Here is a 17,917-nt window from a genome sequence, read left to right as displayed (position 1 = left end):
CCAGCTGACGGCCAATGCCTCTGCCACGATTTGAACTCGGGACCTCAGGGTTACTAGTCTGATGCTCAACAGATTGAGCTAAAGAGAAGTACTCTCTAGTCGAGCGGTATATTGCAGATAGTATTCACAGGGTTACATCAGCATGTTACTCAATTGCAAAACTGTTACTCAGATGGAACCTGTTAATTTATGGGAGTGACTACTATCGCCTATAATTTTAACGATTGCAATATAATGCTATTGGGGAAAGCACTATTGCGATAGATCATGATTGAGAGCAGTATCGGCAACCGTGTTTCCTGTTTGATTGTATGCATTTTATCGTGATTGTTACACTGTTAACCTGTTACTGGAAGACTACCAAATCTCTGAGTTCATCTAGCTACATGAAAATATCTGACTATTAAAACTATTGAAAGCTTATTAGCACACTTTCAGCTATTGTTATCGACTTGTTGAATTTTCCATTGATTAATCGAATAGACAATCACAATATATCGATAGTCCAATATTTTGTTACACTCGTATTAATTTATCAATGTAAATTTGCATGACAGGCTAATCGTACAGATCATACAGATGCGATGGAGAGAATTGGTACTTGTCGAGAAATGGTCGCTGACCAGTAAGGGCCTGTAGAGTACCTAATCATTGTTTATATTCAGTCTGGATCATGGGCCGTAAAACTCAAACAAACAAACAAACATATATCTATATTTAGCTATGATATATATCATATTGTAATCTATATTATGTGTGTATAGTTTACATGTGCATAAATCTCAGTCATTTCAAGGCTTTAATATGATCGATTAGATTACACCAATAATTCTTATCATGTAATTATGCATATCAAATTATGCGTATCTTATACATTTCACATCAAGTCTGTATCATCCATATATATAAGACTGGATTATTTAGGGTAATGTTTATTACATAAAGGCTTAGGCCTGTAGTTGCTAGTTTTCTCTTATTTCCAGTTAAAGCCAATGGAATTGATCGAAGAGCAAGAACGAAAGCTTATATTACATAGGTAACTGTTTCATATTTATATTTTCAGTGTCAAAGGTCCACATTTCACTTGTGGTGACAGAATTGCCGCCGTCATAGAAACTAAGCGTGAAGGAACGAGGAAGAAGCTGGCACAGTGTGGAGTACGCTGGAGCATTATTACAGTGCACAGGCAAAGTAACTCTGGCACAGGATGCTTAGTACTTTTCCTGGCAATTCCGCTGCGACAAGTAGAGCGATGGCCACCCAACTATTAATTGTGTAAGCCTCTGGATATATACACATACACACACAGTATATAAATAAACACTTGCTGAAAGAATAAATGCTAAAAAGATCACTGCATCTGTATCAGGGTATTTGTCATATTCACCAATGCATCTCAAGGGATGAAAAGCATTTGCAAGTTTACAGTGACAGATTCATGTGCCATGAGTACAGAAAGAATAAATGTATGGATGACCTTTTGTGAGATTAATTTCGTCCACAACTTACATTTTGGTTTCCTTTTAAACCTAGCGTCCCATTTGTTACATTTTTAGCCCACCATCATCATTCAAATTGCCTTTCGTCCGGGGATCCGTGGTCCGTCGTCCTTTTGTCCGTCCGTTAACAATTCTTGTTACTGCTATTTCTCAGAAAGTACTGAAGGGATCTGTCTCAAATTTCATATGTATGTTTCTCTAGGTCCCTCGTTGTGCATAATGCATTTTAGAAATGATTGGTCAACATGATGGCTGCCAGGCAACCATCTTGGATTTTGATTGTGAAAGTTTGTTACCGCTATTTCTCAGAAAGTACTGAAGGGATATGTCTCTAAATTTACATGTAGGTTCCCCTATGGCCCTAGATGTGCATATTACATTTTGGGAACGATCAGTTACCAAGATGGCCAACTGGCCGCCATCTTGGATTTTGGTAGTTAAAGTTTTGTTACTGCTATTTCTCAGAAAGTACTGAAGGAATCTGTCTCAAATTTCTTATGTTGGTTCTCCAAGGGCCCTAGTTGCATTGTGAATATTGCATTTTTGGACCTATATGTGAACAAGATGTCCGACAGACCGCCATCTTGAATTTCGGTAGTTTAAGTTTGCTACCACTATTTCTCAGAAAGCACTGAAGGGATCTGTCTAAAATTTCATGTACAGGTTCCCCTAAGGCCCTAGTTGTGCATATTGCATTTTGGGACTGATCGATGAACAAGATGGCCGATAGGCCGTCATCTTGAATTTTGATAATTGAAGTATGTGACCGCTATTTCTTAAAAGTACTGAAGGGATCTGTGCATATTTGTATTGTTACCAATATGAAAGTGGTTAATTAATAAACCTATAGATATACATTTTGGAATATTCACAGTATTAATTGAAATTAGGTCAATAAAAAATGTACAACATTAGGTTTGGTCACACAGTAAAACATGTAATGAACACACTTATAGCAAATTCATTGTTGTCTGTAATAGAATAGCGAACTATGCTTATAATTACAACAGAAATATTTAATTGGTCCATAGAAGTTCCTTATATCCGTGATTTACTGAATTTTGCTTTGTAGAACCTTGTAATTATTATAACAGAGTTAGCCTTACTAAATTGTCCATTTATTTTTATTTAATCAAACTTAAAATCTATGTGTTGGAGGCAGTTCTATTTCTTCGAATTCTCCTTTATATATGGATTGAACATGAGCACTTGTTTTTAATTCTTTACTTACAGGACTTACCCACTGTCTGCAATAATATATTTTAGACAACAATGTATGCACATGGAGTTCTGGACGATGGATGGATAGTTTCTGGCCTATCTTCGTCACATGAACAAATTAAAGTGAAGGCAGGGTATGTTAAATTTATATTAATTTATTTTAACATGACTGAAGGGCACATCAGTTGTTTCATTGTTCATCTATGTACACATACCAATACAGGTTCTTTCTTAAGTACCCAAGGCTAGTAGTAGATTTAGTTATAGTGTACATATATCAAGTTCACAGCCAGACATCATTTGGTTCACATGTTATAAAGGAAAATCATACAGCAAGTCTACAAATTGTGAACATGACATCTTGTAATCAGTTATGTAGATATCATTAAATCATGATCAATATGCTTGTTTTGTACAAAACTAATACATGTGCATATATATATATACACATAAAATAATTGGAAATCTATACAAAATGTATAGGAAATTGCCCAATTGATTGTCAGACAGTGCTCCACTAGGGCACATAGGCACCATTTTGTACCTGACCAAAAGGTATATTAGGCCGGGTACTATTTCGTTCTAGTAGTGTAGCAGACCACCGTTAAGCTCAGGGTTTGATCCCAACTGGCATTGTTACATGGGGTGCTGTAGAACACTCAAATTGGATGTAAGAAGAGAGAGATAACCTGGATTGGTGTGTGTTTTAGGGTGAACACATTTCAAAGGGGAAATTGTTAAGTAGTGTAACACGTTTTAAATGTAAATAGGCATGTAGAGATACAGGTTAGAGTTGCTTTTTAGCTTTTCACTAGGAGGAAATTTCCTTTAGCTCAGTCAGTAGAGAAACAACCAGTACGCCTGGCGGAGGTCACAGGTTTGATTCCTTCTGAGGCACACTATGCTCTATAGGCCTAAGCTAGTTACTGGTCAAGCTACTGACTCTGAGGGGAGGACCTTCTTAATGCAAATTAAAGTTAAAATATGTCCATATCACTGTGTACAAATATACAGTACAGTGTTTAGTCAGATAAGTGAAGTTCATTACCATATATTTACATTTTCACTGCAGTCCCACTATGTAACCTTACCAAACGCAGTTGGCAGTCATGTATAGACAATGAACTTCAAGCGCTAATCATGACGTCATTATCATTGTGACGTCACAATTGCCGTGCCAGCGATCATGGAAGGCGGCAGTTCAAATGACTGTTCCATCCATGACAATAACCAATGATTATTTCATTAAAGATGCAAAATTCCTTGGGATTTCATCATAAAATTGTAACCAAATGTACATATAAGCATTTAACGTCTTTCAGTTGGCGTTCATAGCCAATATGAATGGAAACTGGCCAAAGGCAAATTCAACATGAAGCGCTAGATGTTCAATGCTTAAGTGACTTTTAGCTCATTCACCACTGAAGACACATTTGAATGCTTTGAATTCAAAATCTGAAACAGTTTGTGAACTTTCAGGATTGTATGAGTATCGGACTGTATTCAGTTGGCTATTATGGGAGTATGAATGTCAAGAGATTTTGCATCTATAATGAATAAATATTTCTCCCATGCATAAATCACAAGGATATCCCATGGTTGATTGGAAGAAGATAACTAGACAATTACGTGACGTCATCAATGCATGCGATGTGCATTGTCGATGATGTCATATATTTTGATACCTAAAAGACATTCCTGTTAAAATGGCGTAATGAAAAAGCTAGAAAGCCATGAAAATTTCATATTTTATTAGGTCATCTGACCCAAAGGGTCAGGATGACCTATAGTCATCGTGATTCGTCCGTCGTCGTCCGCCGTCTGTCGTGCGTAAACTTTTCCCTTTAAAACGCTATTCTTCCTTAACCGCTAAGCGGATTTCAACCAAATTTTGTTTGAAACATCATTGGCCAAGGACAATCATATTTTATTTAAATGAGCCCAGTCCGACCCCTAGGGGCTGAGGGGTGGGGCTCCAAAAGGGCAAATTTTCTTAATTTTGGCTTTAAAAACCTACTCCTCCTTCATCCTTCGATGGATTTCATCAATATTTGGTTTAAAACATCTTTGTGGACGGACAATCATATTTTATATAAATGAGCCTGGTCCGACCCCTAGGGGCTTAGGGTTGGGGCCCCAAAAGGGCAAATTTTCTTCTTAATTTTAGCTTTAAGATCCTACTCCTCCTCCATCCTTGGATGGATTTCATCCATATTTGGAGCTTGGTCCGACCCCTAGTGGCTGACAGGTGGGGCCCCAAAAGGGCAGATTTTCTTCATTTTAGCTTTAAAATCCTATTCCTCCTTCATCCTTGGATGAATTTTATCCATATTTGGTGTGAAACATCATTTGGGAAACAAAATTCTATTTTGTATAAATGAGTCTGGTCCGACCCCTAGGGGCTGAGGGGTGGGGCCCCAAAAGGGCAAATTTTCTTAATTTTAGCTGGCCCACTTCCTGTTTTCCGGGTTTCGGTCTCCGATCTCAATGAAAATTGGTCTATAGGGGTTTTAATTGATGCCGAACAACATGCAAACATTTTCGTAAAGATTTTGGTATTCTAAGATGGCCGCTGGCCCACTCCTTGTTTTAAGGTTTCAGTCTCCGATCTCTTATGAAAATTGGTCTATAGGGGTTTTAATTGATGCCGAACAACATGCAAACATTTTTATCAAGATTTTGGTATTCCAAGATGGCCGCTGGCCCACTTCCTGTTTTCAGTCTCCGATCCCAATGAAAATTGGTCTATAGTGGTTTTAATTGATTCAGAAGGGGGAACTTTAGGTGAGGACAATCATATTTTATAAAGGAACGAGGTAAGACCCATGGGGATAGTATGATGGAGGTCCAAAATGGGAGCTTTACTGAAATTTGGCTTTAAAATCTTACTCCTCCTTATATTAATCCTTGAATGGGTAACAACCATAAATGGATGAAGGGCTACCAAGTTTGTTCAACAAATGACATTTACCTATTTCAGAAACTTACATATTCAACTAATGAGTTCCTTGTATTGTTTATATTAATCGTTAACCATTACTTTGTACTGTGATTTTGTTGTTTTGTGCCATGAGTCAGATGACCGTTAAGGCCCATGGGCCTCTTGTCTACTTAGTATGGGAGAAAAAGAATCAAACATGGATCTGTCAAGTGGTCAAAGATATTGCAACCCTTGCAATTGGTAGGCCTGAGTCGACAATCACTTTTGTTTGTGGTCATCCGTTGTCCGTTGTGTGTCTGTAAACAATTTACAGTTTCGACTTCTCCTCCAAAGGTACTGAGGCACAATCACTAAACTTCACTAAAACCTTCTATAAAGAAAAAGCCAATCAATATTTTGAATTACTGTAGTTGGTTCAAACCCCCATGGAGCTGTGAGATGGGCCAAAGGGGATAAAATTGACTAAACTTTCAAAACTCTTCTTATGAACTCACAGATGTGATGAAATTCAATACTGTTTAAAAATTGACTGGTCTATAAGCTAAGGTCCTTTACAAAAAATGTGGATTTTATGGTCCTGGGATCTCTCAACTATTTTATTCTCTGTGGATATTATTTATTATAATAGGGAAAGCATATCAATATGCATGATTTGTTCAATTTCCATAGGAAATATGTCGAACATGGTAAAATGAAATTTAACATATAGTCAAACTGGACCAAAATAACCCCAGGGGATTAATGGGCGAACAAAAAATGACAAAATGACTTAAATAACAAGAATCACCTCAACTCACAGATGTGATGGAAAGTACTCTTCATAGTGTGAGAAGTCAAGTCAATGCAACCAGTTATAGTGGTTCTCTAGATAATAAAATTTTTCATTTTTCTCTTTATTATTTTACAAAACGTTATTGTGCTCATATTAGTCCTCAATGACATCAAATGGGGCTGATTGGTGCATGGAGCCAACTAGTCTAAGCATATCTATGTGAATTTCTGTATCAAACCTGATTTGTATGTTAAGGCCCATGGTTCTCTTTTTATTTTGTGACTAATATGAAAAGGGTTATTTATAATTTTGAGTTTGACAATGAAATTCAAAAACCTTATTGCACAATGTGTATTGTTTCCTTGTTATTTCAGTCAGCCTCTTTGAAGACAACAAGGAAGTCTCCCAGATACCCATATTATATCACATGTCAACACTGCTGATATTTCTAAACTTTTTGCTTGGATCTCCAGAAATGACAAACCAGACTCTTTGAGGGATCTGAAGAACAGCTTTTAAGAAATTATGTGATCAGGTAATAAAGTCTAATCATTATTCTCACATTTGGGATAAGTAACTTCCCACATCACCCATGTTCTGCATATTGCATTTTGGAACCAGTCAGTCAACAAGAGGCAGCCAACTTAGAAATTTGTTATTGCTACTTCTCAGAAAGTATTGAAAGGATCTGTCTCAAATTTCATATGTAGGCTTCCTTTGGGCCCTATTTGTGTATATTGCATTTTGGCACAGATTAGTCAACAAGATGGCTGATAAGGAGTCATTTTGGATTACAATATTTTAAGAAGGTTTCCGCTATTTGTCTGAAAGTACTAAAGTTTCAAATTTCATGTGTAGTATCCTAGATGTGCATATTGCGTTTTGGACTGATCTTTCTACAAGATGTACAACAGTAGCTATCATGGATTTTGACAATTGAAGTTTGTTGTTAATATTTCTGGAAAAATTACTGAAAGTTTCTCTCTGAAATTTTATATATTGATTCTCTTGGTACCTAGAGTTCTTCCAATACAGGGGTTTCAAGATCCCAAAATGAGGTGGGTAAAGTACAATTTACCATCGATTAGTCCTACCTTCTGGTGATTATGACATCACGAAACTCACATCAAATGATATCGTAATAATCACCTGATGTTGGGATTAAACAACAGTAAATTGTACTTTACCAATGTTGTTTTGAGGAGAAAGAGTGGGGCCCTTTGGGAAATTAGAGGTAAATCTTTGAATTCCTTCAGAAAAGAAACAATGATCCTGTATTCAGAACATTACTTGGCCTTAGAAATTAAACCAGGTGAGTGATACAGACACTTTGGGCCTCTTGTTTGTCTATGACTTCATAAGCCCAAAAGATACGTATACTGAGAATAATCCTTAAGTACCTGGAAGCTGTTAAAGATACAAAAACAACAAGCAAACATACTAATATATACAAAAGGAGAATTAAAGATTCTTCACCTCCAACGCATGGTAATTTTAATTTCTCAAAAACAGGATCAGATTCATTAGTATATATATTATCTTTCAGTAACACAAGTTACTTACTTTACACTTTTACCATCATTGAAATGTTTGAGCTTTATATTATTTCAGAATAAAAAAAAATTGCAATATAGAGGTTCCCCAACACGTGACTGTTGTTTATCAAACTCGAGTTAGTTAATTTTAAAATTTTGAAAAGACAGAAGCTTTAGCGAGTGTCTTTTACAAATTTGAAAATTGACTAACGAGAGTTTAGATAAACATGATAAACAACAGTCACCTGTTGGGTAACATATTTATCCCATAACTTTAACTCCATATTTATACCGTGTTGACCATTTTCTCGGCTTCATTCAGGGAACTTGCCACCATACAATGTATAATGATAACTTCCCTATTCATTGAATAATGTTCCTTTGGACCAATCAGAAGACGGCCTTTCCATTACTGCAGTTACTGTAAGGCAGTCATGGGAAGATGTAGGCCACCATAGAATCACAAATTTTTAGGACCTCACATTGTCAATATTTCCTATTTTGTTGAAAATTGATACATAGGGACTAAGGGAATGCTGAACAACATGCCTTTCGTGGGGGGGGGGGGGGGGGGGGTATCTGTAATGGTTCTCGTTATAATCAATACTTTATTATTATTATTTTTATAATTTTTTTATTTTTGAAATCATTTTCATTTTTACAGACAATACAGACAAAGACAATTAATTTAACATCATAAATACAAAAACAAAAGTATTTCATTTGTATCAATTTTACATGACATTCACATTTATACTTTTACACACACAATCACACACCCTCACACATATACCAAAGAGTTTACTTAAATTATTATATACATTCAAAGGTTTCCATACACCCACATTCGTTCAGACATACATGACATTTATAAGAGGTTAAGAAAGATAGGTTAGAGAGGAAAAAGTTGTATAGGAGGATAGAGTCGAGATGTGGAATAGATGTATTTTTTATCTAATGGTAGAGAATTTATCCTTGGTTCTTATTTTTTTTTCGTAAAAAGAGTTCATATATCAAATTGTATAAACGGTGTCCACTTACTCCAACTTTTTATAAATTTTGCTTTCAAAAAATCATTTTGACCATTTGATATGTGTCTGTGAATATTATAATATTCTTTTTGTCCTGCTAAAGATTAAAGTTATATACATGTTTACATTCAAATCAGCAAGGCTTCTTGGTCCATACCTCGAACTTTATTTGCTCAAAATTTTCATGAAATAAAGACTAAACAATAGGATGGCTCTTAAATCTTGGCATACCCCTGATAAAGAGGGGAAGCCGTTTATTTTAATAGATTTATTTTATAAGGAAATATGATTTTAAATTTCTTGAAAATTTTTAGCGAAGGTGAGCGAAAATAACGCAACAAACATGTAACCTAAACGAAAACAAAGGATGAGGATTACAATATGCATGATACAAAGATATATTAATAAGAATAAAAACAACCATAAATTCACACATAAAGGTTGGAAGGACGGGGTTGGTTGGAGGGATGTTTTAAATTTCTTCTACCTTCTAAAACAGTATGTAAATGCTGACATTTTTAGAAATATTCCCAATTTTCAAAGATGGCGTCTGAAGCTGTATGGATGGGGCTCTATAGTGGGGACTCCCTTTGTCTTACAAGGGCTAAATCAGGGGCTTGACCAATCAGAAGACGTTTAAATCTACTATGGGGCTTACAGCGGTCAGTGACCTATGGCCAATCAAATTAGGACTAATTAACATATTTGTAAATGGGAATCAATTATGTGTGAATCTTTATGGTACAAAAATATGTCTATGAATAGACATTTGTTTTTATATTTTTTGCCAATGTGTTTATATTTAAGGTTTTATGAAAACACCTTGTTCTGTAAATGTATTGCTTAATGATTAAAAGTATAACATTATCGACTGATGCATTAATGTTGTTAGTTGTAAGACCAAGAAGAAAAGATTGTTTGTTAATTGAAAAAGGAATATAAAGAGCATCTAAAAGAGTTTCAAAGTTTTGCAATAGATTTTGTACTTCTCGATATTCCCACATTAAATTAATCATTGTTTCTCTCTCTGAATTACAGAAAGTACACATAGGGCTAGCTACTATACTATACTTAAATAATTTGAATTGGTTGTCAGAATATTTAAAAGGAATGTTATAAATATGCTTCCACTCTTCTTCATCTAATAAAAATTCTTCTTGCCATTTCAGCTTACCTGTAGGTTCAGTTTCTGACTTATTAAGAATAGCATATAGAAATTTTGCATTTTTCATATTTGAAAAGAAAATCCGTATATTTAGGGGAACATATGGACGTATAAGTGGTAATAGGTTTTGCGGCTGAGGGTTAGGCAGACGTTTACGAACAGCAGATATTAGTCCTTGAAATTGAAGGAAGTTGGTGTGTAAATTATCATATTTTTGTAAAAATTCTTCAAAAGAGTAAAAAATTATGTTAATTTGATATTTCAGAAGATCAGCAATTGTGTGAACTCCTAATCTATACCAAGCCCTGTAGAAAACAGGTTTACCATCAACAATTATATTTTTGTTATCCCAGATACTTTCTGTTAAGAAGGATTTATTTTGTAAATCTTTAACTTCTTTGGAACTGTTCTATTTATACCAGGCTTTAAAAGTATCTTTCCAAAAATCATTTGTACAAAGGTTAATACATTTTAAAATATATTCACCACCAACATTTAATAGTAAATCAAAATCAATGTGTTCCTTTAAAATAGATTTCCATTTCCCTTCGCAGGTGAATAATCTCCAGATCCAACCTAATTTAAGGGAATTAATAAAAGCATTTAAATTTACCATTTTCAAGCCACCATTAAAATATTCTTGAACGATATTGGCTCTTTTAACTTTGTCTGTTTTACTATCCCATAAAAATTCAAATAAAATTGTATTTATTTCTTTTATAACCTTTTCACTTGGGTTGGGAAGAGATATGAATAAGTGGTTAAATTGAGAAACCATTAGTGATTTTATGATATGGACTTTACCAATAGGAGTCAGTTTCCTTTTTTCCAGGTGCTGATCAGACTTTTCAGTTTAACAATTTTTTTGTCAAAATTTAGCTTTGGTATATCATCCAGATTTATATCAAAGTCAATACCAAGTAGCGTAAATTTAGTTTTTCCCCAATTAAAATTGAATTCCGGAAGCATCCTTTCGTTACTGTATTTCATACTACGAATCCAAATTATTTCAGTTTTGTCTACATTCATTTTTAGACCAGATATTTTTTTTAAAGAAGTTAGTTCTGTTAGAGTCTCATCTTATTATATAAGTTAATTTATTTTCCAGAACGCTTTGACATGAAATGAACCATGTGTGACAGAAGAATGCAATGAACCATGTGTGACACAAGACTTTGCAGAAAAAAGCTCCTGTAAAAAAAGCATTTGAAAACTGGCATTATTGGCCTGACATCCAGTAACTTAACCGATGTGATGTTTTTACTTGTCACTATTGCATATAACCAAACTGTGCCATGCAGGAAATAACATTATCGGAAAATAGACTGATACCATTATGTTATGTTAGTTGTACATGTAGCACGTTTTTCGACAACAAAATAAGTACCGAGAAATTATGTGTCAAAATCCTATTGTTATATAAGTAGTAGAGTTATTTGTACATAACATTTGTATATGTCAAAGAGTGTTGTTAGTGAAAATCTACAGAATCCAGAAACCAATTAAAATTCCTTCCTTCTGTAATTAATCATTACTAAGTCAAATGAAGCTATATAGTTAAAATGATATACTGTATTCATGTACAAGGTTCCAACGTTTTAGTATTAAAGGGACAAATCAGTTTAAGAGAACATTAAAATTTGCACATATATATAGGAAATATATGGTTTTACTGTGATATGCCAAAAAAGACCATGGTAGTGAAATGTGTGTGAAGTGTTACTTACAGTAGTATGTTTACTTTATTAGGTGTATGCTCCTGTCCAAAAACCAATTTCATCAACACTTCTGTGGTTATGTATTGCATTTTGTTTAACTTTTGTGACTTTGGCTCGGGTGTGAGTACAGCGTACATATTGTACATTTCAGTCTTCAAATGACAAAAAATAATTGGAAATGATATCATTGGCGCACATCAAACCCCCAACGTTGGTAATATAGACCTTTCTTTTGTCGGGGATTCCTTCTGTGTATTATGATTGGTTGATATATTTAGACATAATACGCTGTAATGAAAAATCACAGAACAAAGGAATGTTAATTGGTGTAAGGATTCAGTAGATTTGCAAACAGAACGTTTTTGACATGTACACATTTTTTGTACAAATAAATCTACTACAGCTACAACAATAAGGTGAAATCAATGTGACATCATTGTATAAACTAAAATGTATATCAAGAAATGAGGCCATATGCATGATTTGAGGATGTGATAAAATGGCAGATTTGCTAGATTTTTTATTGTTGATTTTTCACACCATATATAAGTTGTAGTTGTGTAAATGGTGTTTTCATTTCATGATTATGAGATTTTATAGAATTAATGTAATTGATTAAGCCTTAAAAACGATAGTTAAAAATATTTCAGGGTTTTAACCAGTGCAAAAACTGTAAAAGGTAACAACACCAGACTTTTTTTTACTAAACTTGTATATACATATACATGTATGTATGTTTTTCCATCCTATTACAATAAAGCATAAACTTTTTTCCAATTTAATTTACTTACGGATTAAAGTATCTTTCTGGTGGTTTTATCGAAGGATAAAGTTGAGTAGGGTATCAATATTTGGTATGGACCGTGGAGCAAGTATGCAATTGTTAGCATTGCTTCGAGTTTAAAGGTCTTTTCATGTAACGATTGCTGAAATGAAATGTCTCTATTAAGGTCATATCACCTATTTAAACTAGTGATATTTGTATTCCTTTCATACTATATATCTTGAACATAACTAAGAAGATAAAATGTGTGTATGCTTCTTTGCCACTTAATATGTATTACTGTTGACTTGTAAATTTTGGTTTTTTAGCTCGCGAATTTTGGCAAAATATGCGAAAAAAATGTACATTTCATTTTTAAAAAAAAAGGTTAGGAATATATTGCTGCCACTAAATTAGTATGTCATAGGTACAAGGAGCATTTGTTTTACTGTATTCGACTTTACAAAAGCCTAGATATTGAGTTCATTTTGACATTGTCATGCACATGACAGTTGTGTATATATCTTGCAAACTTGAAGAGGCTGTGCCCAATAGGGGAAATTCTATTAAAGCCACACTATACTTAACTATCAACAAAAATTCAAGTTAGTATTTGTAGATGTATTTGAAATTATAATATATCAAAGAATATTTATAATGATTTCTTAATAGCTTTGGTACGGCAGTTGTTAAAAGTCGATACTTGTAAACATGCCTTCGTTTTAAACTGGTCGCCATAGAAGTTACGATTATTGCCGAACGGAAATCAGAGAGTTCATGACCCGTTCTCGGAAGAGTTTAGACAGATGTTACGTAGTTACGATAGTCACATGACGTCCTCGGCAACGACGTTACAGTGTCTGCTAACTTCAGTCTGTTTAACTACATGGGACCCACCTAGCAATATTCAATATTAAGTTGATTTTTAGGTCATCTGACTGAAGGTCAGGATGACCCTATTGTCATCATGTTTTGTCCGTCGTATACAAAAGCCTACTCCTCCTTAACCCTTGAGTGGATTACATCCATATTTGGTGTGAAACATCATTGGGGAAGGACAATCATATTTTTAGCCCACCATCATCAGATGGAGGGCTATTCAAATCGCCCTGCGTCCGTGGTCCGTCGTCCGTGGTCCGCCGTCCGTCGTCTGTCGTCCGCCGTCCGTCCGTAAACAATGCTTGTTATCACTATTTCTTAAAAACTGCTGCAGGGATTTTGTTCAAACTTCACATGGAGGGTCCCCTTGGTCCATATTTGTGCCATACAGATTTTGAGGCTGATCGGAAAAACAAGATGGCCGCCAGGCAGCCATCTTTGATTTTGGCAGTTGAAGTTTGTTATTGATATTTCTTGAGAACTACTGAAGGGATTTTGTTCAAACTTCACATTGAGGTTACCCTTGGTCCCTAGTTGTGCCATACAGATTTTGAGGCTGATCGGAAAAACAAGATGGCCGCCAGGCAGCCATCTTTGATTTTGGTAGTTGAAGTTTGTTATCGATATTTCTTGAGAACTGCAGTAGGGATTTTGTTCAAACTTCACATGGAGGTTACCCTTGGTCCATAGTTGTGCCATACAGATTTTGAGGGTGATCGGAAAAACAAGATGGCGGCCAGGCAGCCATCTTTGATTTTGGCAGTTGAAGTTTGTTATCGATATTTCTTGAGAACTACTGAAGGAATTTTGTTCAAACTTCACATGGAAGTTACCCTTGGTCCCTATTTGTGCCATACAGATTTTGAGGCTGATAGGAAAAACAAGATGGCCGCCAGGCGGCCATCTTGGATTTTGATAGTTAAGGTTTGATATCCCCATTTCTCATAAAGTGCTGAAGGGATCTTTCTCAAATTTAATATGTAGGTTCCCCTAGGGCCCTTGTTGTGCATATTGCATTTTTGGACCAAATGGTGAACAAGATGGCCGCCAGGCCGCCATCTTGGATTTTGATAGTTAAAGTTTGTTATGGCTATTTCTCAGATTGTACTGAAGGGATCTTTCTCAAATTTGATATGTAGGTTCCCCTAGGGCCCTAGTTGTGTATATTGCATTTTGGGACCGATCGGTCAACAAGATGCCTGCCAGGCAGCCATCTTGGATTTTGTTATTCAAAGTTTGTTATCGCTATTTCTCAGAAAGTACTGAAGGGATCTGTCTCAAAATTCATATGTAGGTTCCCCTAGGGCCCTAGTTGTGCATATTGTGATTTGGGACCGATTGATCAACAAGATGGCCGCCAAGGAGTCATCTTGGATTTTGATAGTTGAAGTTTGTTACCGCTATTTCTCAAAAGGTACTGAAGCGATCTGTCTCAAATTTTATATGTAGTATGTTTGAAAAAGTTTAAAAAGTAGAGAAAAGATCCATCTTTCCTTTGTCAGATATAGATCATTCTTTGGTGGGCGCCAATATCCCTCTGGGATCTCTTGTATATAAATGAGATAGGTCCGACCCCTAGGGACTGAGGAGTTGGGCACCAAAAGTAGAAAATTTTCTAATTTTAGTTTTAAAATCCTACTCCTCCAAAACCCTTGAGTGGATTTCATCCAAATGGGGTGAAATATCATGGGCAAAGGGCAATCATATCTTTTATAAATGAGCTTGCTTGAACCCCTAGGGACTGAGGGGTCTGACCCCAAAAGGGGATTTTTTTTAATTTAAGCTTTAAAATCCTTCTCCTCCTTAACTCTTGAGTGGATTTCATCTATATTTTGTGTGAAACATCATTTGGGAAGGACAATCATATTTTATATGAACAAGTTAGGTGTGACCCCTGGGGACAGAGGGATGGGGCTCAGAAGGGGGAACTTCAATGAAATTTATCTTTAAAATCCTACTCCTCCTTAACCCTTGAGTGGCTTTTTTTCCATATTTGGCGTAAAACATCATTAGGGAAGGACAATCATATTTTATATAAAGATTTCGGTAATCCAAGAAGGCCACTGGCCCACTTCATGTTTTCAGGTTTCTTTCTCCGATCTTGCTGAAAATGGGTCTATAGGGGTTTTAAAGGATGGCAAACAACATGCAAACATTTTCGTAGAGATTTTGGTATTCCAAAATGGCCCACTTCCTGTTTTAAGATTTCGGTCTGTGATCTCAACGAAAATTGATCTATATGGGTTTCAAGAGATGGCAAACAACATGAAAACATCAGGATGGAACGGCGGGGGTCCAAAATTGTAGCTTTGCTGAAATTTGGCTTTAAAATCTTACTCCTCCTTAATCCTTGAATGGGTTACAACTATATATGGACAAAGGGCTACCAAGTTTGTTCAACAAATGACATTTACCTATTTCAGAAACTTACATATTCAACAAAGGAGTTCCTTGTATTGCTTATATTAATTATTAACCACTACTTTATACTGTAACTTTGTTGTTTTGTGCCATAAGTCAGATGACGTTAAGGCCCATGGGCCTCTTGTTATCAAAAGTTTCGGAATCATTATCGCTCATCTTGACTTCGATTTAGTCATGTCTCTGCATGATTTACAACAATATTTTTCCAACATTCTTCTAAATCATGAAAAAAATAAGACAGATACAGATATTGGGACTTTAAAGTGAACAGTCGGGTAAGGATGGCTAAAGTCGGTAAAAATGGTGTGAATGTATCCAGTATAATTTCTTATGAAATGGAAAAATAAAATATCTCGTCAAAATCTGTCTGCGTACGAAGAAATTAATTTAAAGTATGGAAATTCTAAAACGTCCTCCCGGCTCACTATGTCCGTGGTTACATTTCCACACAGCCTCGCTTTCAATGCTTTCAAATTTTCTTAACTTTAATGGTCAGAACTTTATCTAATTTTTTATTTCTGTGTAAATCCAAACAAACTATAAGCTGACAATCAAGATTTTGTAATTTCCAACTTCTAGTACTAGTTATGATGTCATAAATTATTAATGTCACTAGATAGCATTCGAGAACATTCAGTATATAATTATGAGGGTTGAATGCCAAATGGACAATGGCAAATTTGATAAAGCATTAATGAACCAAGGCCAATCAAAAGCACAGTTTTAATCGACTTTGGTGAACCATTAGATACAAGATAATGGAATGAGACTGCTTTGAAGCCATGAACTAATGGTTTTAATCAGATTGTGTAAATATTACTGTTTTGTCATAATTTGCAACATAATTGTGGCACAAGATTTTGTTACATTAATGTTTTGTCAGAATTCATTGAATTATAAATTTGTCAGAATTTATTACATTGCCTCTTATAATTATGAAAGAAATATTGTAATGACAAAATTATTGATAAAATTGTATATTTCATTTCTACATGTATTCAATAAAAGGTGTTGCTCATTTAATGTCTCTTTGATTTCATTTTTAGCTCACCTGGCCCGAAGGGCCGGTGAGCTTATGTCATGGCGCGGCGTCCGTCGTCCGTCGTCCGTCCGTGTCCGTCTGTCCGTCAACATTTCCTTGAAATCGCTACTAGTCATAGAGTTCTGCATGGATTGTAACCAAATTTGGCCACAAGCATCCTTGGGGGAAGGGGAACAGAACTTGTATAAATTTTGGCTCTGATCCCCCAGGGGCAAGAGGGGCGGGGCCCAATAGGGGAAATAGAGATAAATCCTTTAAATCGCTACTAGTCATAGAGTTCTGAATGGAATGTAAACCAAATTTGGCCACAAACATCCTTGGGGGAAGGGGAACAGAAATTGTATAAATTTTGGCTCTGGTCCCCCGGGGGCAGGAGGGGCGGGCCCCAATAGGGGAAATAGAGGTAAATCCTTTAAAACGCTACTAGTCATAGAGTTCTGAATGCAATGTAACCAAATTTGGCCACAAACATCCTTGGGGGAAGGGGAACAGAACTTGTATGAATTTTGGCTCTGACCCCCCGGGGGCAGGAGGGGCGGGGCCCAATAGGGGAAATAGAGGTAAATCCTTTAAAACGCTACTTGTCCTAGAGTTCTGCATGAATTGTAACCAAAATTAGCCACAAACATCCTTGGGGGAATGGGAACAGAAATTGTATAAATTTTGGCTCTAATCCCCCAGGGGCAAGAGGGGCGGGGCCCAATAGGGGAAATAGAGATAAATCCTTTAAATCGCTACTAGTCATAGAGTTCTGAATGGAATGTAACCAAATTTGGCCACAAACATCCTTTGGGGAAAGGGAACAGAAATTGTAAAAATTTTGGCTCTGGTCCCCCGGGGGCAGGAGGGGCGGGGCCCAATAGGGGAAATAGAGGTAAATCCTTTAAATCGCTACTAGTCATAGAGTTCTGAATGGAATGTAACCAA

At 35.7% G+C, this 17,917-nt stretch overlaps 1 long non-coding RNA gene across 2 annotated transcripts; it reads left to right on the top strand.

The window, feature by feature from the left end:
* The first annotated feature begins 740 nt into the window (after positions 1-740).
* On the top strand, positions 741-17,061 carry LOC138311322 (uncharacterized). Of its 2 annotated transcripts, XR_011206581.1 has the most exons (5): positions 741-1,275; positions 2,733-2,854; positions 6,808-6,968; positions 11,273-13,574; positions 16,995-17,061. It is a non-coding gene; the product is annotated as an uncharacterized lncRNA (long non-coding RNA). The 2 variants fall into 2 exon arrangements; XR_011206580.1 differs by lacking the exon at positions 16,995-17,061 and having other exon boundaries at positions 787-1,275; positions 11,273-16,971.
* Positions 17,062-17,917: the final 856 nt, after the last annotated feature.

Source organism: Argopecten irradians, unplaced genomic scaffold (assembly GCF_041381155.1).
Source record: "Argopecten irradians isolate NY unplaced genomic scaffold, Ai_NY scaffold_0017, whole genome shotgun sequence".
In the NCBI taxonomy this organism is placed as follows: domain Eukaryota; kingdom Metazoa; phylum Mollusca; class Bivalvia; order Pectinida; family Pectinidae; genus Argopecten; species Argopecten irradians.
The sequence above is the reverse complement of the archived record's forward strand: the minus strand, read 5'-3'. Positions and strand labels throughout refer to the sequence as shown.